The sequence below is a fragment of the Leptonychotes weddellii genome, chromosome 2, assembly GCF_054177405.1.
Source record: "Leptonychotes weddellii isolate Sample4059 chromosome 2, ASM5417740v2, whole genome shotgun sequence".
Taxonomy (NCBI): Eukaryota; Metazoa; Chordata; class Mammalia; order Carnivora; family Phocidae; genus Leptonychotes; species Leptonychotes weddellii.
Genome location: NC_138370.1, coordinates 77710205 through 77734107, shown reverse-complemented (window position 1 = coordinate 77734107; position 23903 = coordinate 77710205). Strand labels below are relative to the sequence as shown.

The following is a 23903-nucleotide window of genomic DNA, read 5'->3' as shown; positions in this document are numbered from 1 at the left end:
TTAAAAAAAACCAAAAAACAAAAAACAAAACAAAACAAAAAAAACAAAAGAAAACCTATCTGGATTTTATGCTGTGCTTGGATACTCTTTGTTTCCCCCTATGGATATGCAATCGTTTACTAAGAAGACCTTCCTTTCTCTACTTCCCTGAAGTTTCAACTTTGTCTTAAAATCAAGTGTCTGTATTTTAGAAGGGGGCTGTTTCTGAACTTCCAGATTTTTTTTTATCTCTCCATTTTTCCAAGCCTATACCAATGACACCGTCTTAATTGCAATAACTTTATAAAAAATACTTTATATGTGATAGTGTAGATCTCTAAACTTCTCCTTCTTTAACTCCTCCCCCTCCTCATTTCTTCTCCCTTCCTTTACCCTTGTCGTGTCTCCCCCTTCCTTCTTTTTGAATGCCTTTGTTCTACATTTTCCAGTGACTTGAATGTGAATTGTAATATCAATTTTTCACTTTGCTCCACGAAAGCTGTGGTTATAATTGACATTGAACTGTTTCCATAGATCAAATAGGAGAAGTTGATATATTTCAATTAAGAATCTTTCCATGTATATGGTATTGACCTTCATTTAATGTTAATAAGTTCTGATAACCCACTACCATCGGACCAGCCGGTATTGACCTTCATTTAAATCTTCTTCAATTTCTGCCAGGAATGCTTTAGAGTTTTCTTTGTCATGGATTTGCACTTCTTTTGTTAGTCCTCTTTACATATCTTTGAAATTTTATTTTATTTTTTTAAAAGATTTATTTATTTACTTGAGAGAGAGAGAAGCAGATATCCCACTCAGTGTGGAGCCTGATGCCCATGCCGAGCTCAGTCCCACAACCCTGAGATCATGACCTGAGCTGAAATCAAGTCAGACGCTTAACCAACTGAGCCACCCAGGTGCCCCAGATCTTTGAAATTTTAAAAATTATATTGAAACATCATCATTTGACATTGCAACTGTTAAGTGTATTATGTTAGGATATAAAAATATAATTCATTGTTTTTAATAATTTATTTATTTATTTGACAGAGGGAGACACAGCGAGAGAGGGAACACAAGCAGGGGGAGTGGAAGAGGGAGAAGCAGGCTTCCCGCAGAGCAGGGAGCCTGATGCGGGGCTCCATCCCAGGACCCTGGGGATGATGACCTGAGCCGAAGGCAGATGCTTAATGACTGAGCCACCCAGGAGCCCCAATATAATTCATTTTTATACTGACTTTATATCTAGTTACCTTACAAAAAAACCTCTTATTAATTGTGATATTTCACCTGTACATTCTTTTTAGTTTTCTGTGTATACAACTATCAAGACAAGATAGTAAATACTAAAGGTGCTGTTCCTTCCTTTTTGAACATTGAACATTTTTTTTTCTCTTTATTGTCTTGTTGTAGCTTAAAGGTTCTGATCATCAATTCCAGTATGTGTAGGAGGAGTAGTTTCCCCACACCACCAAGCAATTTAGTTTGGGGAAAGAGTGTGAAGCTTCCATGCCCTCCCCAGGTACGCCATTTTCCCCAAATCTCTACATGCTCACCAACTCAGAAGCTCTTTGAACCCTATCTTATTGGGTTTTTATGGAGACTTCATTACATAGACATGGTTGATTAAATCATTGGACATTGGTGATTGATTCAACCTCTAGCCACAGAAATGCCAAAATTTTAGGAGCTTTGTGCTAGAAATGGGGAGGAAGACCCAATCTATGTATCTTTATAAATCACAATATGACATATCTCTAGTAGAATTCTGAATAGAAATAAGAATGGTCATATTTTTCTTGTTCCTGATATCCGGTAGAAATGATTTCATTTTTTTAACATCAAATTAGTTATTTGTTAGATTTTCACAACATTTCATAAATTTTAACATTTCTTCTCTATTTATGATTTGCTGTGTTATTTTAAATTACACGTGGATTTAGGTTTTATCAAATCCTTTTAAAATATCCAATGAAAGGAGCATGAAGGGTTTTTTAAATCTATTAATGTAATGAATTACTTTGTTGTTGTATATAATTAAAAAGTATTTCTGAACAAAATTCAACTTTTACATGGTATATTATCCTTTTATATATGATGGAAGTCTTTGCTCCTTTTAAAAGTATTTGTGAACATATGTACATAAATATCATTCCTTTTAATGTCACATTTGCTATAGAGATTATGCTGGTATGACAGAATGAATTGGAAAGTATTTCCTTTTTCTCATCAGTGGTTGGGTTTATGTATAACTGATCTTACTGCTTCTTAATGTTTGTTTGAAATCTTAAGTGAAATTATTTGTGCCTTGAGTTGTCTTTATGAGAAGATTTTAAGTTTCACTTTCTTTAACAGGTATTGGATTAACCATTTTTTTCTTTGTTAGTCCTGTTTTTCTAGGAATGAGCAGTTTTATCTAAATTTTCAGATTTATTGCTATAAAACTGTTCAAAATATCCACTCATCATTTTTAATTACTATAGTATCTGTAGTGATGCTCCTCTTTAGTATTAATCACTTTGTCAGCAGTTTATCAATTTTTCTGTCTTTTAAATAAATTTTAATAGAAATTACCCTCTGTTGTGTATATTTATCTTTATTATTTTCTTCTTTCTGCTTTTTTGACTCATGTATCTTTTGTACTTTAACTTATTCAGAGAGATGCTTAAATAGTGGGTTTTTACACTTTCTTCTTATATGTATTTAAGGATATAAATTTCTTCTTAAGCACCATTTAGCCACATTTACTGTTATTTTTTTCTTATAATTCTATTTATTTATTTGAGAAAGAGAGAGAGAGCAAGCAGGGGAGGGGTAGAGGGAGAGGACCTCAGGTAGACTCCTTGCTGAGCATGGAGCCCGACGAGGGGCTCGATCTCATGAACCCAAGATCATGACTGAAACCAAGAGTTGCATGCTTAACCGAATGAGCCACCCAGGCATCCCTTGTTATTTCTTCTTTGATCCAAGATTTTAGAAATGTATAGCTTAATTTATAAACTTAAAAAGATTATCATTTTGCACTTGTTTTCTAGCTCAATTACACTATGATCAATGGGCATATTCTGTAAGATTTCAATGTAAAAATTTTTGAAATTTCCTTTATAGATTTTGGGAAAACAGAATATGCATTTGAGGTTAGTATTTTATATATGTCAATTAGGCTTTGAGAGCCAAGAGGAAAAATCTAATTATAACTCTATCTCTAAAATTGATAATACTCCATTGAAGAGATGAGTACCATGCATGGTTTCTGTCATAACTATTCAATTCTGTCACTGTAGTGTGCAAGCTGGTATAGATGGTATGCAAATAAATGACCATGACTATGTTCCATAAAATTTATGGAAGGTGCTATTTGAGTTTCATATAATTTTCATTTTCATAAAATATTATTCTTTTGATTTTTTCCAACCTTTAAAAATATAAATACCATTCTTAACTTGTGGATCATACAAAAATAGCTGCTGGCCATATTTGACCCATAGTTTGTAATTTGTCAATCTCTAATCTATATCCTTACCTACTTATGTCTGTTTGTTCTGTAAGATTTAAAGAATGCTGATTTAAAACTTCTATTATGATTTTTGACTTATTTCTCCTTTAATTTTGTCAGATTTTCCTTCATAAATCTTAAGGGTATATTTTGGATGCCTAAAAATTTAGATTTATTATATCTTCTTCCTTGGTTGATCCCTTTACCATTAGAAAATGTTTTTGTTTATCTTTATTAATGCTTTTGCCTTATGTTGTGCTGCTTTGATATTAAACTGCTCTGATAGCTTAACCACCTTCTTTTTGGTTCATATTTGCATGGAATATTTTTTCTATCCTTTTTAGTCTTTTTGTATTCATATTTTTATATTACTTTCTAAGCAACATATAGTTGGATTTCAGTGAAATGCATTTTGACAGTTATTTATTCCTACTATATTGCAACTGAGCACTTGTTTTACATTTAATGTAAATAAGGATACATTTAAGTCTGAATTTGAATTTACTACCTTACTATTATTTTGCTATTTGCACCAGTCATTTATGTCCCCTTTTTTCTCTTCTTTTACTATCTTTTGTGTTATTGAAGTATTTTACCAATCTATAGTCTCTTCTCTTTTAGTCGGGTTATTTTATTCTTCCCTTAGAATCCTAGAAATTATAACAATAATCTTTCAATTAGAGCAGCCTAATATAAAGCAGTATAGCTATTATTCCCACACAATGCAAGTTCATTAGAAGCTTAACTCATTTCTTTAAAGATATTTATTTTGTTTTCTTTCTTCCATTGTTTTTTTTTTATTTTTCTATGATGTGTTTAGACATGTTTTCTGTTTATTCATTCCACTTGGGGTTTATCAATCTTTTCAATCTGTGGCTTAATATCTTTCATCACTTTCACAAAATTTGGGCTAGTTTCTTCTCTCATATTGTCACTGCCCATATACTTGCTTCTATCCTTCTGGGTTTCCAAACAAATGTTAATACTATGGTTGTTATATTCAACTTCTTCTTTTCTGTATTTTACATCCATGTCTCCATTTAAAAATTGTCTATCATCATATATACTGATAATATAATCCTCTTTTCTTGCTGTTTCTAATCTGCTGTTAAGCCTTTTCTTTAGCTTTCAATTATAGGTATTTTTTTTTCCAGTTTTAGAATTATCACTTGATTTTTTTTTTTTAAGCTCAGTCATGAACATTATACCTTGATCCCATTTTCTTTATATACTAAGTACATTTTAAAATAAGTGTTTTGATAACTCCAATATTGGGTTACCTGCAAGTCTAATTTTTATTTTATATTTTGTAATATAAAATTTGGCTCCATCTCCTACCATTCCTGAAAATTGTTTATTGTATACTGAGCACTGTGTATATAAGATTGCATATTTGAAGCTTAACTGAATTGTCATCTTCCAGAGAGTATTTATTTTTACTTATAGTAAGCAATTAGAGTAAGGATATATCTCCTTTTCAATCTGAAGTAAAATTGTTTTAAAAGTTGGTCTATTTCTTCTTTGTGATTGCTCCTAGTCTGTTCCTCTAGGATTCTACTTGGGATTTTTAATAAGACTTTTCTTCCTTGGTTTAACCTCTAATTTTTATCTAAACCAGGCCCATTTACCATCTTAGTTGTTGTTTCCTGATTGCTTCTTTCTTGGATGCTTATGAATTGGATAATGTCTTGAGGAAAAGGTAGTACAGAAATTTGGAACCACTTCAGTGTACTTCCTTTCTGTCAAAAATCAAGTGCAGAGTGCCTGGGTGGCTCAGTTGTTAAGTGCCTGCCTTCGGCTCAGGTCATGATCCCAGGGTCCTGGGATCGAGCCCTGCATTGGGCTCCCTGCTCGGTGGGAAGCCTGCTTCTCCCTCTCTCACTCCACCTGCTTGTGGTCCTGCTCTCGCTATCTGTCTCTCTGTCAAATAAATAAATAAAATCTTAAAAAAAAAAAAAAAATCAAGTGCAGCCAGCTCTTGAATGTAGTCGTGAACACTAAGTTTGTCTCTGTCCTAAGAGGCTGTTGAAAGCTCAGCTAAGTTCCTCAATCCTTGTGTACTACTTTCTGTTCAACTTTTTATCCACTTAGTGCCAAGCCACATTTAATTGACAAATACCTTGAGGGGAAATTGCCATAGGATGCTGGGCTCACCTCAGTCTGTTTCCTTACTCTTTGGGACCCTAGTTCTTCAAGTCCTGACTTGCTTGCTTTCTTCATGCCTAAAACACATGTACTTTGGTATATTTTTCTGTTTTTGTATTTGTACTTGGGGAGAAGGAATGATAATTGTTCCTGAAAGTTAGCCCAGTGGTTTTGCCATGTAAGTCTACTACATACAAGTCTACTATACTATTCAACCAACAGATTGAACAGATTTTACAATTCTCAATTTCTTTTCATGGTATAAAAGGAAAATTCCCTTAAGAGAACTGAAGATAATTTATGGGCAAAATTTTGAGACCCATTCTCTAAACTTATCTTTATACTTCCCAGAAAATTTCTATGACTAGGAAAAATAAATTTCTATCAATCCTGAGACCAAAGAAATAAAAACTGACCATAAAGAGAATCTGGGATAATTTAATAATAAGCCAATGCTGACAGCATTAGCTAAGGAAACTGTCAATGACCAAAATCTATTCTGTTGGTTTTAGAGGCAGGTTTTCTAGAAAGCAAGCTACTGATTTATGAATACCTACTAGAATTATCTTGGCATCAATACTGATTATAATTGAGCTGGGACAATCTAGATGTCATGATTGTTCTCTAGTACCAGAAAAGTGTCTTTTTATTCAAGTATGAATAAATAAAAATATGTCTTGAGGATCATGTGTTAAAGTTTGATATTATTATTGTTGTTCCTCCATAAATGCATGCACTATAGGATGTAAAAATAACCGAACAAATATTTGCTCTTTATTTCACCACCACAGAATATAGCTGTGATGAGAAATGTCAGCCAATAATTTAGGCAGTGTTGTCAGAGGCAGTAAAAAAGAGATGTGAGCCTTTGTAATATTGTTTCAGTATGTAAAAATATAAAACTTGAGAAACTTAAGAAATAGCGACACTATAGAAAAAATTTAAAGTGAGAGAATGATAAAAAAAAGAATATTAAAATATAAGGAAAGCAAATGATAAATATCAAACAAAAGATATGGTTTTCCCAAAACTAAAACAGAGCAAACACTGTAGATTAACAAAGCATGAATTAATTGTGAAAGAATTTTTGTCAATATTCACATTTACTTACTTTAGGAAAGTAAATTAATGTTAAAAGATTCATATATAAATTGTAATTACATATAACTTTATAAGCATCAATTCAAAAATAGAAGTATCTTAAAAAACAAAAATAGGAGTATCTTTGTTCTTAAATTTCTCACTGTATGATTAATAATTATATTATAATAATATATATGATATGATATTATGATATATTACATTATTTTGCCTGCCATGATTTCTATCTCTTCCCTAGGAAGCAGACTCTATTTACCTAAGCCATAGTGCCATGTAATTAAGGCTGGGCCAACAATGGTCACTCACATTTCCATCCTCAGTGATAGGTTTGAGAGTATTCCTGACCCAAGCTGAGCCACTGCTTTTCACTTTCAACAATTTCAGTCATGAGTGGACATTCTGGATTGTAAAGTTCTGAATTCACAGTGTACCACAGAGAGGAATTTTGGAGACTCTGGCTGCAGGGTTCTCCAAAACTGCCTGATCTCTGTCTTTTGCAATATTTGTCTTAGATAATCTGTTCTTTAAATCTTTGAGCTGCTCCAGGATATTGTTCAATAAACCTATACAATCATTTACATATATATGTGTGTGTGTGTGTATAACTATATACGTATAGTTTTAAATAAATTTATCTTACATTGGTAATCAATTAAATTAGATTGTGTGGCTAAATCTAAAAAATTAAAAAGTCTTAGCTACCTCAAAAGTGGATTACAGGCAAAAACCTCTTATTTCTCCTCTTTCTCTTCACAATCTATTCTACACACAATAGTCTGTTTGATCCAATTAAAATATAAGTTTAATTATGCCAAACCTATCTTCAAAACCATTGTTTGGCTTCTCCTACTATTCAGCAAAAAAATACAAGGCTGTAAAAAAGGTTTATAAGACCCTACACAGCCTAGGCCTTTATTATATCTCTGACTTCATCTCTTATTATTCTGCTTTTTAATCCACTAAAGCCACCTTGGTCTTGTTGCTGTTCCTTGGAACATGCTTCAGGACTTTGCATAAGCTATTTCTTCTATGCAGACACTTCTATTCACAGTTATCCATATGGCTTACTCCTGGACCTCCTTCAGATTTGTGCTCAAATATCAAAAAGGTCTAATTTGAGTATCATAATAGTCACTGTCACAATATTTTTAAACTCTAACATTTCATTAATTGAAAATGTACCAAATATAAAGAGTCCAAAAAGCTTTGAAAAGGACAAATAAACAAAAAATGAGAATTTAAAAAAAAAAAGAATACCTTAAGAAAACGTGAATGGAAAAAAAAGAAAAAAAATGCATGTATACTTTTTGCCATCCTTTAGTCTTTCTTTTACCCTTCTCCAAAAAATTGGGACTCTATATCTCATGTACTTAAGAGAGGAAAACTTTAAAGGCAATTGGATCTAAGCTTCAGACTAGTACTAATTCCTGGGAACCCGGACTTTAAATGAAGTTCACTGTACAGAATGATTACTATGAGGAGGAAAGTGATAACTTAAAATCTAACAAAATTTGTCACACATTAATTGCAATGAGTTTCTGAATCCAATGTGGTCATTTTATCAATTCCTGAGTGGAAAAGTAGAATGGGATATTTAGTACATAGTAGCACTCCCACATTGGCTACTTAACTTTTGGTGTCTAGTCAACTTATGACAGGAAAGATATACTCATGTGCATAATAATAAAAACAATAAAATGTTATTTTCCATCCCTGTGGGAATTAAAGATTTTTGCCAACTTCAAAAACTTGAAAGGTGCCAACCCTGTGATTCATAGCATATCCCTATTCTTTCAACTAATTTAATTACTGCAAAATACTAATAAATCTTTAATAATCAATTACTGTAAACTTATTAAGTAAATCCAACTGTGCCAGCTATCCAGATTCTACTTATTAAAGCATGCAAATATATGCCTTAGCAACTGGTATGCTTTTATTGATCTAGCAATTACATTTTCCATGGAACACAAATTAAAACAGAGTAAGTTGCTTTCAGCGCATGAGTATCTGTGAGACATCCTTCTCTGCATTCAGCTGGGGAAAGCACTCTGTTTTTATTTTATAATTTTATTTTATTTTTTTATTTTTCCCTTTTGACCCTCTTCTAGTTTTAAATGACTCTCTTGATTAGGTTAGGCCCACCTTTTTGCCATATAATAGTAGTGAGATCTCCTCTTCACAAGTTCCATCCACACTAAGAGCGATAGATCATACAGGGCATGTACGGAACTTGTGGGAATTCTGCAGACCTCAGCATGTTTGCATTTTTCCCCTAAAGTGAAAGCTGCGTTGTTCCTTAAACCCACATCCAAAAAAGTTGTTCTACTATTACCATGTACTCTGTTATTTGAAAATCTTTCAACATTTACTAGAGTTCAGAGAAAAAGAAGGCAATTGAGCTGGTCAAGACTAGACTCAATAGCTCTACCACTCTTTCTTTATGACCTAACAGACCCAATGCTGAGAGAAGTATTGATGGCAGATCAGTATCAAGCAGGACACACTGATAAGACTATGATAGTAGGTAATCCTGAGATTTGGAATTTTTAAAACTGTCTCTTTAACAATTCTAAATATTCTAACTTTAAAAAAACAAAACAAACAAACAAAAAAAACCCTAAAAATAATACTTGTCACTTCAGGGAAAATTGAATATGTTGACTTGGGACACCCAAGTGCATCATGTTCTCAGTGCTTTTTGATCTGCCTAACCATACATTTGGGCATGAGTTGGAGTATTCCACCATCATGTGCCAATGTATATGTGAAAGTCCCTAGGCCCCTCTGAAGGTGCCAGTGAGTTATATGAATAAGTTTATCACGGTCTCAGTATACCATCTCCTCTCAGAGGAACTCCCCTCTCCTCAAACTCAAACTATAAGGGATAATTAATAACTGTATGAGTAAAAATTAAAAATTATAAATATAAAAAACAATACATACATGTTTCATTCTGTAAGTTGTCATTACTCAGAAATAGACAACTTTGACTTCCTCTCTTAGGACTGGCCTCAACCACAAGTGGAAAAGGAAAATCCTCATAAGAAGTAGAATTTTGAATGTGACGTTTAGTCGGTTTAAAAGGTGTGATGCCTGGAATCAGACTCTATGTTGATTTCTGGGCACTGGGTAATGGTTTGGTTGGATAACTTGAAGAAAAAAGGATTAAATAATTGCTCACTAAGCACAATATGGATAAATCTCACAAATATAATATCGAGCTAACAAAGCCAGGCACACACACACCAAAAAAACAAAAAACGAAAAACAAAGCAAAACAAAAACAGCCAAATTAAAGAAACAGTCCAAGTGCCCATCGAATAATGAATGGATTACTCAGCCTTAAAAGAATGCAGTCTTGCCATTTGCAACAACATGGGTGGAGCTAGAGAGTATTATACTAAGTAAAATAAGTCAGAGAAAGATAAATGCCGTATGATTTCACTCATATGTGGAATTTAAGAAGCAAAACAAATGAACGAAGGGGGCAAAAAGAGAAAGGGAGACAAACCAAGAAACAGAATTTTTAACTATAGGGAACAAACTGATGGTTACCAGAGGGGAGGGGGGAGAGGGTATGTGTAAGCTAGGTGAGGAGAATAAAGGCGTGCGCTTGCTGTGATGAGCACCAGGTGATGTATGGAAGTGTTGAATCACTACATTGTACACTTGAAACTAACACTGTATGTTACTAATTGGATTTTAAATAATATATTAAAAAATATAAAATTAAAAAAAATCTATTTGATTATATTTATAGAAAATTCAAAACCACAACAAAACTAATCATAGTAATAGAAATCAGGAGGGTTGCTACTCTTGTGGGTATTGAAACCAGAAGAAAGTATATATATATATATATATTTTAATCTAGCAAAATGATACTTCTACAAGCATATCTTCTCAATTCTCCTAGAACAGGGTTACATATTTTACTAGAATGGCTGACCTGATAATCAAGGAGAAATAGAGATTGTGCTACAGAAATATGGGTAGAACTCAAGTAATACTCTGGAACGTTTCCATGTAATAGCAGGCCTGGTAATAAATATTAAATAAGACAATGTAATAGGATCCACATAGGCTCCAATAACAAGGAATAGATAAGTTAGTTCAACTCACAAGATAGAAAAATAAAGAAATATGACCTGAGAATATTCTGGCCAAAGATAAGATTATATAAATACAAATTAAAAAAAAAAAAAAAGCAGTGACAAGTTTACTTCGCATGGTCATTTGCAGCGCTGCTTACTCTTTTACATACATTTCCTTTCTCTTGATTTTGTCCACTATTAAACACAAAGTGTGTTGGTTGACATGGCCCATAGATCACAGAACATTGAGATGTTATAATGACAGAGCAACCCAAGAAATAGACATAACCCAGAGAACACCAAATGTCATCTTTGGAAGCATTAGCTAAAAATTACTGTTGGTTTTCTCCTACTGTAAATGGAATAAGATTATTTTTAATTGTGAGACACACCATGTAAAACAGGAACATTTTAGGAATTATATACATAGAAAAAGGAGTGGGTTAGTACTTGCCTAAGACTTTGGACAGGTAGGGTATGTGAGAGAATTTCTATTGTTTTTGCCTTCTTATTAGTCCTTCTTCTAGGAACAGATCCCAATCTCTATGACAACAGCAGAGGCAGTATGTGATGCAAACTGGCTCAATGAAAATATCTCCTACCCCTGACACTTAGAAAATATGCACTTCTGTGAATATTAATCTATAATAAAGAGGCTGAAAATTTATTAAATTACATTATTTTAAGGCTTTACCCTGGTTGAGACTGCCTGAGTTCCTGCTGGCATTCCCAGTGTTGTCCTGAGCTATCATCTTTCCTAAGACTTGAATGTTTAGCTTTAGTTATTTCACTAACCTTTATATAAATCCTCTTTCTTTTGTTTATTTAAGTTAGCTGAATCTGAGTCTTTCTTTGGTTATTGTTAATCTCAGAAACCCAAGAGCCTAAGTGCTACTAAATTAGAACAAGATCCACAGCAATTTGACTTTAACATTTAAATCAAGACTTTTGCCAGCAATTAGTTTGTCAAACATTTAAAAAGGCAAAAGAATTCTCAGATACACAGAGCTCATTGTAAGTTCTTTTCTGTTTCACAGGGAGATAAATAAAAATTTGATGTCACTGATAGTGATCATTATGTTATAGCAGAAAGTTTGGTCATCAACATCAGAAATTATTTAAAAGACTGAAATAAGCACATATAGTTTAAATATGAACTATTGTTCTAATACAGTAACTATAGTTATTGAGTAAAAGCTATTTTACTACTAGCTTTCCATGAGCCTAGTGTAGTGGTTAGAAAAAATAAACTGATGACTTTAATTAAATGCACTAAATGTCAAGATGAAAGTATTATTAATATTGCCATGATAGAGAAAAGATGGGGTACTCTGTGCATAAACTCTTACTTAGGAGTAAACAAAGTCTTTCTAAAGGCCCAGCACAGTTACAGGCACATAATGGATGCTTAATATATATTTTCTAATTTTGTGAATGAAATAGTTAATACAAATTGATCCTTGAGGGATTTTTTTTTCAGTTAGATATGATCAAAAATATCTGAAATAAAAGATTAATTAGATTATCTAAGGAAAATTAGATAAAAAGAAAATATAAATTTAGAATAATAGTATTGGGAAAACAGTCACAGGTAATTCAATATAAAATAGATATTTTTAAAAATATGATTATATCATCTTTTCCCTGCTCTGGACATTCACTGATAAACAGGCAAGGATTTCACGTTATGAAATAGTAAAAACGATAGACATTTTGGAAAATGTTCTATCTCTATGTTCTCTGATGTTCTATTAATGTCAGAACAATAAAATGCAAATTAAGCGAACAATAAGATGCCATTTTAAACACTTTTTAAAATAAAAGGCCCAAATGGTAGTAATGAAAAGACAACATTCCTTTGGAAAGGACCTTAGATATTTAAGAATCTTTTTTCATCCCCTTCCTTTAGACATCTTCTTCTAAGCGGTAGCTAAGTGCAGTTCATTCTGTTTTCCTTTTTTTTTTTTTTTCATTCTGTTTTCTAAAGTTTCCCCCCAATCTCTATTCTTCTCCACTGCTCATAGCAGGCACTTCAGCTTGGTTTAACATTACAGCTAGCTACCTAAACTCCTACAATTACCTTCTATTTTGTCCTTCAGCCTCCAGTCTTACTCCCCTTGATACATTCTCCTCTCTCAGCCACAAAGCAAATTTGATCACGTTGTTCCTCTGACATTGTAATAGCATCTCTTTTTTCTTACTTGAAATCAAACTGATCAATTTGTTTTTAAGACACTTCATTTACTTTTGTGTTCCTGTTCAATTACTTACCTGACTTCATTTTCCCTTTTCAACACCATCTCCCATTCTGTAACTCCCAAATCTAAGTTCTAGGCAGCTCAACGTCCATTCCCCATGTTCTCACTTACCTCTTGACTTTGGCCTAGATTTCTTTTTGCAAAACATGCTTCCTTTAATCTAATGACCTCTAGGCATCCTAGACATAGAATCAGTTTTGATATCAATCACTTACCCATCATTACAACTGGTTTCTTTCCAATAAACTCCTAAGGAAACCTATAATTACCCTATTACAGCAACCTGTATTTGGTTTCATTTAACCCAAATCAAGTGTAGAATTTAAAACTGCATTAAAGGGGCACCTGGGTGGCTCAGTCGTTAAGCGTCTGCCTTCAGCTCAGGTCATGATCTCAGGGTCCCCGGATCGAGCCCCACATTGGGTTCACTGCTCAGCAGGAAGCCTGCTTCTCCCTCTCCCACTCCCCCTGCTTGTGTTCCCTCTTGCGCTTTCTCTCTCTGTCAAATAAATAAATAAAATCTTAAAAAAAAAAAAAACTGCATTAAAGTTTACTTGTCTTGTCTATTTAAAAATGCTTTAAAAAACCCCCTTTACAGTTTTTATTATTTTTGTTTTCCTTTAATGATTTCTCTACAAATTTAATCTTATCTGTACAGTTCATGTAACCATCTCTGCTTTTTCTGTTTTTTGGCCTTCTTAGGATTTTTCTTTAATTAAAGACATACTTTTTAAAATTTAAATAATTTCTTCTAGTGTGTAAACAATTTTATCAGGTCATACCCTAAAAATGTCAAATATTTATATTTCTGACCATATAATATTTACAACAGAAACATCTTAGAAACAAAAACTGTGTCCTTTTCTACGGTATATGTTGAAAAGAGATATTTCATGAACAACAACTTTTTTTTCCTAAATATACTGAAAAGATCAAGAACATACTGACATTATATTTTATTTGAGTTTATAGAAATATGTGACATAATATAAAAATTTAAAATTTGATCTATTTTATTATTTTTTATTATTTTCCCTATTGGAAAAACTAGTTTTACCCTAACATTATTCAGAATAACCATTCATGAAAAGTATCCACAAAAAAAAACTACAATGGAAGTCTATCCACATCTAATCGAACATACATAATTTTCTCCCCCTTTTTATTTAGCACAAAAGATTTAATTTAAAGGAGAATGAAATATGTACTTTGTCCACTAAATACATCAAACTCATATTCTGAGGAACATGAGCTTTCAAAGAACATGAAGTTTCTTCTGAAATGTTCTATAAGGAATACTATCAGTTGAATTTTCCCCAGAGAGATACTTATATTATACTTTCATTGAGAGGAATTTTAAATGCTGAAAAAAAATGTTTAAATAAAAAATAAAACAAAACGCATGATAAGATTCCATTCAGATTTAAAATGTTAGGTATCATATAGTAATCTTCTGGTGCAGGATTCTTTAGGTAACATGGGTGTTGGGGATGAAGAAAGGGGCATTAAAAATTATCTCCATTTCATAAATAAAGCAATGAGATCTTAGAGGGCTTCCATCCACCATAGACTTAGCTAAGTATAGAAGCAATATTCAAACCTACATTTGTCTAGTTCTATAGCCTGTGATTTGAAACAACATGTACTTCCCACCACTGACTGCACATGTAGCAATTTTACTGTAATAATTGATTTAAAACCCGTATGCAGCATATTTTATAACTGTATTACTGTCCTATTAAGAGATATTAAATGGTTAGCTAATAACTTCATGCAACATTTAATTACATCAAAATGACTAATAGGGATTCCAAATAAATAAATAAATAACCAAAAATCTTTAGTAGGACTACTACTACCAGTGTGTCAGGATACAATGTGGGGTCACAGGCAGAGGATGAACAAGGAAACAGAGTCCTGGAGGCATCCTACTGCCTAGGATTTACCTTTTGTTTCTGTATGATAGGGCAATGTAGAGATCTGGAACTGGAAAGACCCATTTGGTAGGAGGGGCACTCAGGGGATTTGGGAAACAGACTACCAACTGGAGTATAAGAATGTTAATATTTTAATAAATGATGTGCCCATACAAAAGGCATGCTGAAACTTTATCAGCCTGGTTATAGGTGTGCTGAGATACTGATCCTCTCAGCCCTTGGGGTGGTCAGGTAGGGCCTGAGTAGCCAGTTGCCCCATGTGCCTGCCACTCCCGTAGTAGTCTTCTCTCGGCACAGGTAGTCTTAGGTCAGGTTACCTCACTGATCCATAGTAACATTTTTCTATGTCTCTCCTAATATCATAATCTGTGAAGAACTTTTCCAAGTCAAAGTTGAGATGTGTCATCCACTACTTTATGCAATCATTATTTTTTTAGCTAAATTAAGTAATATGCTTTATTATATTTATCTGTATTTGTAGTATCTTTGTTACTGTTGTTATTAACCAGAATACAGCTAGTTGAGGCAAGATGCTTAGGTTCTAAATTTGGTTCCCATAAGGTACTATGTGAGTGTAGAATATAATTTTAATTTCTTTATGCTACGTATTGCCTAGAGGCACCTGGGTGGCTGGGTTGGTTGAGCAATCCATTCTTGATTTAGGCTCAGGTCCTGCTCTCAGGGTGAAGAGACTGAGCCCTGAGGCTGGCTCTGCACTCGGTGGGAGTCTGCTGGAGATTCTCCCTCTCCTTCTGCCCATCCCCACGTGTACACCCTTTCTCTCTATCTCTCAAATAAAAAAACCTTAAAAAAAGAAAAAAAGCTGCATATTGCCTCATCAGTAAAAGAATGGGATTATAAGAGATTTATTCATCCAACTAACAATTATGTGTGGAGTTTTTGCTAATCTTGAAAATATCCTTATACCTGAAATCAGAAATTTACAGGGCTAATTTGAAAAGAAGCGTTTGAAGAAAGTTTCAAAATCTTAAAATCTCTTTAGGTGAGGTAGATTGTTATTTGAGAAACAGATTAATCAAGGAATCCAGGTGCTGGTGTCAAGCATATCTCAGGTTTGAATTTGTTTTTTTTTTTTTTTCTCACAGATTTTTTATTTATTTGAGAGAGAGACAGGAAGAGAGAGCATGAGTGGGGGGGAGGGGCTGAGGGAGAAGCAGGCTCCCTGCTGAGCAGGGAGTCCAAGCTGGGGCTAGATCCCAGGACACAGGGATCATGACCTGAGCCAAAAGCAGATGCTTAACCCACTGAGCCGCCCAGGCGCCTCTGAATTTAAGTTTCGACATGTCTCCAGAACAAACCATTTCATCTATCTAATCTTCAAGTTCCTTAGAAATGAATTGGACATTGGGAAGGGCATATGTTGTGGTGAGCGCTGGGTGTTGTGTAGGACTGATGAATCACAGACCTGTACCCCTGAAACAAATAATACATTATATGTTAATTAAAAAAACAAAACAAAACAAAAAATGAAAAATAAAACAGTACATACCGCCATCATCTGGGCCAACCACGGTGGCCTCGCCTGGCTCCCTGGCTCGTGTACCCCAGCAAGGCAGCTAGCTCGATTAATATCTCCTTCTCTGTCCCCCAGAGTCGGGAGGCCAGGCCAGCCACCAGGACTGCGCAGACCGCAGGGATGGCAGCTGGGACGGCCACTGTCAGCGTGTGAGGTTCGGCATATTCCTGTTTAGGAAATCAGAGTCAAGATTTACAGTTTACAAGCATATTTTCATACTTCATGCTTTGGAAGTAACAGTTGAAGAGAAGGAGGAAAGTTTTAGAAATTTATAATAGGTGATTAGCTGCCACTTGCCTGAGGTGTATTTTGAGAGGAACTAACCTCTTTGTGGTGCTAAGGCAAGGTTAAACAAAATAAAAAACAGAAAGCAAAATGGACTAGATTAAAAAACAAAAACAGAACAGAAAACAAAATGGACTATGTTCTCTTTTAAGCTGCCACAGTCATCCTGGAAGCAGTTGTCTGAGAGTGGATTCTTTTGTAAAAAGGTAGCATCAAGTCACTGCAAACATTTCTTTTAACTTACGCCTTTACAAAGGCCTAACCTCCAAAAGTACATTCGAGAACAAATTCTATTTGCAGCAGCATTAATTATAAAATGAGGATCGTTAGATAAATCAATTAACTGCAAAAGCATGTTTTATGAAGTCATCCAGTTGATAAGTAGTGGCAATCCCACTATGCAAACTATGGCCTGTTTTATTCTAACTATACTATTGAGTGAATACTCAAGTTCAAGTAACATGAGCAACATTGGACTGCATATGGGATTCCAGGAGAACTACAGGAGTGTATTTCAGGAAAAAGACCTTTGTCACATCTTCATTTAACTACTGAAGTTCTGCAGTTCATCAGGAGAAGTAAGCTCAATACTAAAACGTCTTGGATATTTCAGCAGTTACCTTGTACTTGGCAATCAGGCCTTTAGCTGGAACTTTCTTCCTCCAAATTTGGGCAGACACTATAGAGCTATGTTTGAATCCTCTCAAATGTGTAATCAAATCCAACAGAGCCCAGGCAGGAGACTCTTCTGGGCAATAGAGTTATGAAGCTTTTCCTCACAGTACATGGAAAAATCAAAGATTTTTTTCAGATAGGGCACAAGGTTCTCTGCAATGCCATGCACAGTTAGCATCTCTTCATGGACCCTTATTCCCCATGTAAGAGTGCAAGTTGACTATTGAAGAATTACTGAATAGTATCAATGGAATTGAAATAAAAGATTTGGAAGTTGTGGGATTCTCTAGCATTAATCAGCAACCTGATAACTGTATTCCCTCCAAATGTTTTAAATGCCATTCCAAATGAACTTTTCTCTTTTGTTAACTGCCTCATACACCTCACTTATTCTTTGGGTGAAATGCTGCATTGGAAGAAGTTTTGATAAAGATGACATGGTATACAAGGAGATATATGACAAATTGTTGGAGTCCTGCTAACTTGGATCCAAGATGACCAACATTTCCATAAAGGCTTTTTTATCCAACAGGCAGCTCAAATTCGCAATTCCCATATACAGTGCCACCTAGCTTCTCCAGAAGACACAGGAAATTTGACTGTAAATGGTGTGGCTTCTTGTGAAGAAGAAGAAATAAGTAAACATCAGGAGGAGGATGAAAACCAACTTTCAGATCAGCTGTGCGGGAATCCTCGGAAGAATTGCTGCAAAACACTGTACACCCCTATTAGCAACGTACACATGGTCCAAAGAAATCCCGTGGAGCAAATATGATCTATTGACAATTCCCAGTAGAGTACATAAATTGTTTAAAGATTTTACACACCCCCACCCTGCATCCCAGAACACTGGATCAAATGGACAGAAACATACTCATGGATTGCATTCCTTGGCTTGTACATTTGGAGTCTGGGCGTCACAGCACAGATGGCAGAGAAATCATGGAAAACATGGTATGAAACGTTATTTGACCCATATCAACAAAAACTTGGAATAACCACTTTTTATGTAAATATTCAAGCAGTCTATTTAGCACAATTGTTACATTTCCTGGTATATAACTCTCACCAGATGCTGTTTAATGTACAAGTTGTGACCTTTATGGGGAGTGGATCATTCATATCCATGCTGGAATTCCCCCTGTCACTTGTGTTATTTAAGAAAAGAACTAAATGTAAGCATGGTAAATGAAAATATCTCCACTATATGGTGGACCTACAGATACAGGGGTCTTACTGTGCCTCATTTTAAAAAGCCTTCTTAAATAGCCTTGAGTCAGCAAGTGGAGGCTGATTTAGCCTTCAAGTGTGAATAGTTACATAAAAAATTAAACTAGCTAAACTAGACTATATAAACTCTTAAAAGGAGATGTAATAGCTTAGAGTTATTACTTGACATATTTTATTACTTCTTTCCATTCCCGATAGGTAATTACTCCATTGTAATGTTAAAATTCAGGCTTATAAATGCTGTTTATAAGACTATAAAGAGGTTTTTTTTTTTTTTTTTCTTTCTGTAATCTCTCTTCTTTGTCTTGGCAGCCAGTTCAGTCTCTCACCATGAAAAAGAGACAGACGTCAGCAATATGTGGTGAAACAAGATTTAAAAAATAGAATACTCTCTAAAATAAGATAGTTTTAATGTTAATTACTCATAATTACTCAAACTTTTCATTGAAATTCATCCAATGAATTAAAGAATAGTTGGCTTGAAATTAGACAGTGTTTGAAAGTGTTCTGTTTTGCAAAATATATAGTTACGTCTATGTATTATATAGATTAGATAGGCTATCCCTAAATTTTACCAATACAATTTACCTAAAAAGTGCTAAGCTGATTTTCTCATTATAAATTTATACCTAGGTTGCCAGAAGTTTCTTTCACGCCACTCTGCTGCCCTTCCCTGCTGGGTTACATGAAATTAATAAAATTGGTCTGCTGAAACTTTGTGCAGATATTCATCAAAGTCTTCAAGTTGGAGGGGGATGGTCTCAGAGACATGAACACAATTATCATGTGGATTTTAAGCTCCAACACTTACTGGGTATGTGAATTTGGATAAGATAAACTTTCTGAACCTCGATTTCCACATTTTAAAAATAGAGAATAAATTTATTGCATAAAGATGTTACCTAGATTACATTAGATGATGTCAGTCCCTCTTACACAGAACCTGGTACTTAGTAGACACTGGATATTTCCTTCTCCTGTTCTATTGTTGAGGAGACTAGAGAGTAAGCCTGTGTCTAAGAGGGAAGAGATTTAAGGGCTTGTAAGGGTGGATATTATTACTATTACAGTGTTGATTATATTCTGGTTGGCAATTGAAGATACTAACCATAGGTATCAGCCACTCCTGATGTGTAACATGGGCAGGTGCTTAGTTTACATGTTTAGCTACACTAGTGTTTAATTTTATAGACAGGATTAAATTTTGGTACCCATTTGCACTACCTAAATAAATAGGAGATTGATTTAAAGTGGAATGCTAATTAATCATTTACTTGAGAAATATCCTTAAGCTTAGATTTATTTAGGTTCCCAAATTAGTATGAACTTGCTAGTTGAGTTAGCTTCCTCTAAGGACCTGTAGTCCATTATTAAGGGGACAGCATTCCCTGTTCTGGATAATTCTAAAAATTTCAATATCTATTTCTATTTTTTTAAAATCAGGGATTAAAAAAATTATTACCTCACCAAAGAGTTAGTGTCTAGTGTATCATGACCCTTTATATTCATTGATGTTACACAATTCCACTTCCAAATCAGTATCCTAGAAGATGAGATTTGAAAGTCACTTTTATCTTTTATGAAAAACACCAGCAATCTATGACTATGGATAATTTATTTTGTCTATCAATAGCTGGCTCCTTCCTGTTGCTGAGTAGCATTTCATTATGGATGTATCCCCATTTGTTTATCCATTTCCCAGGTGGGGGGCATTTGGGTAGTTTCCAGCTATTAGTAATTTGAATAAAACTGTTCTATACATATGGCTGGAATGCATACATAATTCTATGTTTAACTTTATAAGAAACTACACATTATTCTTTGTAATGGTTGTATCATTTTGTATATTGACTAATTAAATATGAGATTTCAAGTCTGAATTCTTTTCCAGCACTTAGTACTTGGTACTATCAGTTTTCCCTTCCTTATTCTAATGGCTGTGTAGTGGCATCTTTGTATGGTTGTAATTTACCTCCCTAACGAATAATGATATTGAGCATCTTTTTATATGCTTATTTGCCATCTATTTATCTTCCCTGGTGAAGCTTCTTTTCAGATCTTCTGCCAATTTTTTTATTAGTTTTTTATTGTTGTGTTTTGAGAGTTCTCTATATAATCTAGATACAAGTAATTTATAAGATATGTGATTTGCAAACACAGATAGTTTCCAATATGGTGGTTCGTCTTATAATTTTTCAACTGAACAATGGTGCAAAAGTGATTTGCATTAAATGGAAACTGTACCTCCAGTTTTGAACTGCAATCTTTTCCAGGGCCATCTTTCTGTGGTACGATACTCTCTTGTGATGTTAGACAGCATCAATGAACCAGAGCTTCCGGTCAGACATGTAATCACACGGGTAAACAAGGATACACTTAAGTCATTCTGTATCCATACAACCATTCTGGTTTTCACTTTCAGTACAGTATTCATTAAATTACATGAAATATTCAACACTTTGTCTTAAAATAGGCTTTGTGTTAAATGATTTTGTCATTTAAGATAGGGTAGGCCAAAACTGTGATGTTCAGTAGATTAGGTAGCCCATCATAGTCAAGGAAGATCTGTATTTCTTCCTAGTCTGTGTTTTGATGCTTTAATTCTCTTAGTAGAGACTTTAACAACAATTTCTCAATTTTTATTTTATATATAGCATTCTTTTAGCTGTTGTACTAAAACCACTTTGCCTAGCCCAGTGTTCCAAAGATTTCCAGTGTGTTTTTTGCTAAAAGTTTTATAAATTGATATTCTACATTTAAGTTTACAATCTTATTTGAGTTAATTTTGTATAAAGTTTGAGGTCTAAGTTCGAGATATGGGTTGAGTTTTTTTTTCTTATTTTTGTTTTTTTGCATATGAAAGTTCAGCTGTTCCAGGATTATTTGTTTAAAAGACTATCCTTTTTCTGTTGAATTTCTTTTGTTTTCTTATCAGAAATCAATTGACCATTTTCATGTGGATCAAGAGAGAAAGAGGGAAAGAGTGGGGGAGGGAGAGAGAGAAAAAGAGAGAGAGAGAAAGAAAAGGGAGAAAGGGAGGAACAGAGGAAGGAAGGAAGGAAAGAAGAAAGGAAGAAAGGAAGGAAGAAAGAGAAAGAAAGAAGAAGAAAGAAAGAAAGAAAGAAAGAAAGAAAGAAAGAAAGAAAGAAAGAAAGAAAGAAAAAGAAAGACAGGAAGAAAGAGAAAAAGAAAGATGAGTGTTACTCAGAATATATATGTGATTAAATTAAGTATCTGCCTTAAGACTTTTAAAATCAATTCTAGTGCACATTATTTTAAACACAAAACAATGAAAACAAATAAATTAAAGTAGGATTACAAATTTGAGCAGGTAATTTGACAAATGCAGCCTGTCTTGCACATGTAGATAACTGAAGGTATTTTGGGCAATTCAATTGTGTTGTCTCTTGTGCAACTCTCTATCTTAAATAAAAGATAAAATGTACTTTCAAGTTTATAAAAATGTCCTAGGTTTCAATTTTACTGAAAGGTAGACATTAAATGCATTACTTCAAATATACTACACTTTATAAAATCTTTTTTCTAAATATGCAAAATGGCAGATGTGTTACATACTTTACATACTATTTCAGGTCTCCTTGGCATCATTTTTTTTTTCCTGACTTTGGCCCCTTAGCTGAAAACTAAGGTAAATAAGACTTAAATATTGTTCTTAGACCAATTCTGGTTATCATAATTCATTTCACAAGTAACTATTAAGTGCCTACCACTCTTACAGTTTCCTAAGATACATCAGTGAGCAAAGCAGAGGAAAAATACAAAAATATCTACATTTATGGAGCTTCTATTATGGCAAGAAAAATAGACAATAAAACATTGACACAATATAAGAAGAAAATGATATTGTATATAAGTTGATAAGCATAATAGAAAGAAATAAGGCAGAATAAGCGTGTCCAGAATGTAAAGGTGGCAATCTAAACTGTCTTTGTGAAGTTTATTTGATAAGGATGATTTTAGCAAAGACTTGAAGAACATGGTATAGTTAGATATAATAGATATCTCAGGGGAGTATCCCAGGACAAAGAAAAAGCCAGTGCAAAGTCTGAAACACAGGAACCCATCACATGAATATACTGAAATATAAGAAGGTGAGGATAGCCTACAGAATGAACAAGGGGGAGGAAATAAAAAAGGACATGAGATCATATAAAAACTTGAGGGCAAGTGTAAGGCCTTTGAAATTTACTTGAGTTAAAATGGAAGCTATCACAGAGTTTTGACTAGAGCTGTGGCATTCTGACTTCTATTTTAAAATGGTTGCAGTGTTGAAAGCAGACTGAACAACAGTGCCAGTAGAAGGAGGGGACCAGTTATATAGGCCCATATGGCTGCAGAAGCATACAGGGTCATGATTCTCAGGCTGGAGAAGTCAAGCAAATCTTCTTGATGAAAGTTACCTTTGAATGATCATAGCAATATTAGTTGAATTTTGGTGCTTACTTGATAGAAAATAATTCTCTGATGACTGTGTTCAATAAGACAGATGAGGTTATTAAGCCTTTAGTGGGTTTACAAAAAGAGAGAGCTTGAGTTACCTCTATCCTAAGAGTAATAAAAGAAGTTAATACCAGGAGCCTATAGTTTGATCGCTTCAAAGGAGCCCGGAACCATGGTCAAAATCTTTGTATGAGTTTGTGCACTTTGTAATTTGTTTATTTACTTTCACCATTATTATTCAGGATCTTAGAATCAGCTAATTTCAGCCATGTTTCTTATCCTTAGGTACTGAAAAAAAAAAAAAAAGAAAAAAAATACCAGTGGTCCATTTATGCTTCTTTCCATGCCTTAAATTATTCCACCTATGTCTTTCACCCAAAATCCATCACATTATACCTTTTGAAACTTCCTATTACAAATAACTTAATAAAATATATAGAGTAAAAATGTCTCCATTTTTTTTTCCTAATGAACCTAGAAATTTCCTCATGATTTTACTTGCATTAAAGTCCCTCTTTATTAAAGAGTACTTATTTACCCACACCATCAGAATAACCAAGTCAGGTATGTGTTGAGGTGAGGGAGTCAGTATTACCTTTGTTTCTCAATGCCACATCTGAACCTTTACTTCTCTACTTTTATGTTAAAAAAAAAAAATCATGCTTTTGAAGCTCATCTCTGTTAATCTATTTCACTCAT

The 23903-nt window shown here is 33.9% G+C and overlaps 1 pseudogene; it reads left to right on the top strand.

Moving 5' to 3' along the window:
- Positions 1 to 9816: 9816 nt before the first annotated feature.
- On the top strand, positions 9817 to 18473 carry LOC102731307 (exportin-4-like; annotated as a pseudogene).
- The last annotated feature ends 5430 nt before the right edge of the window (positions 18474 to 23903 follow it).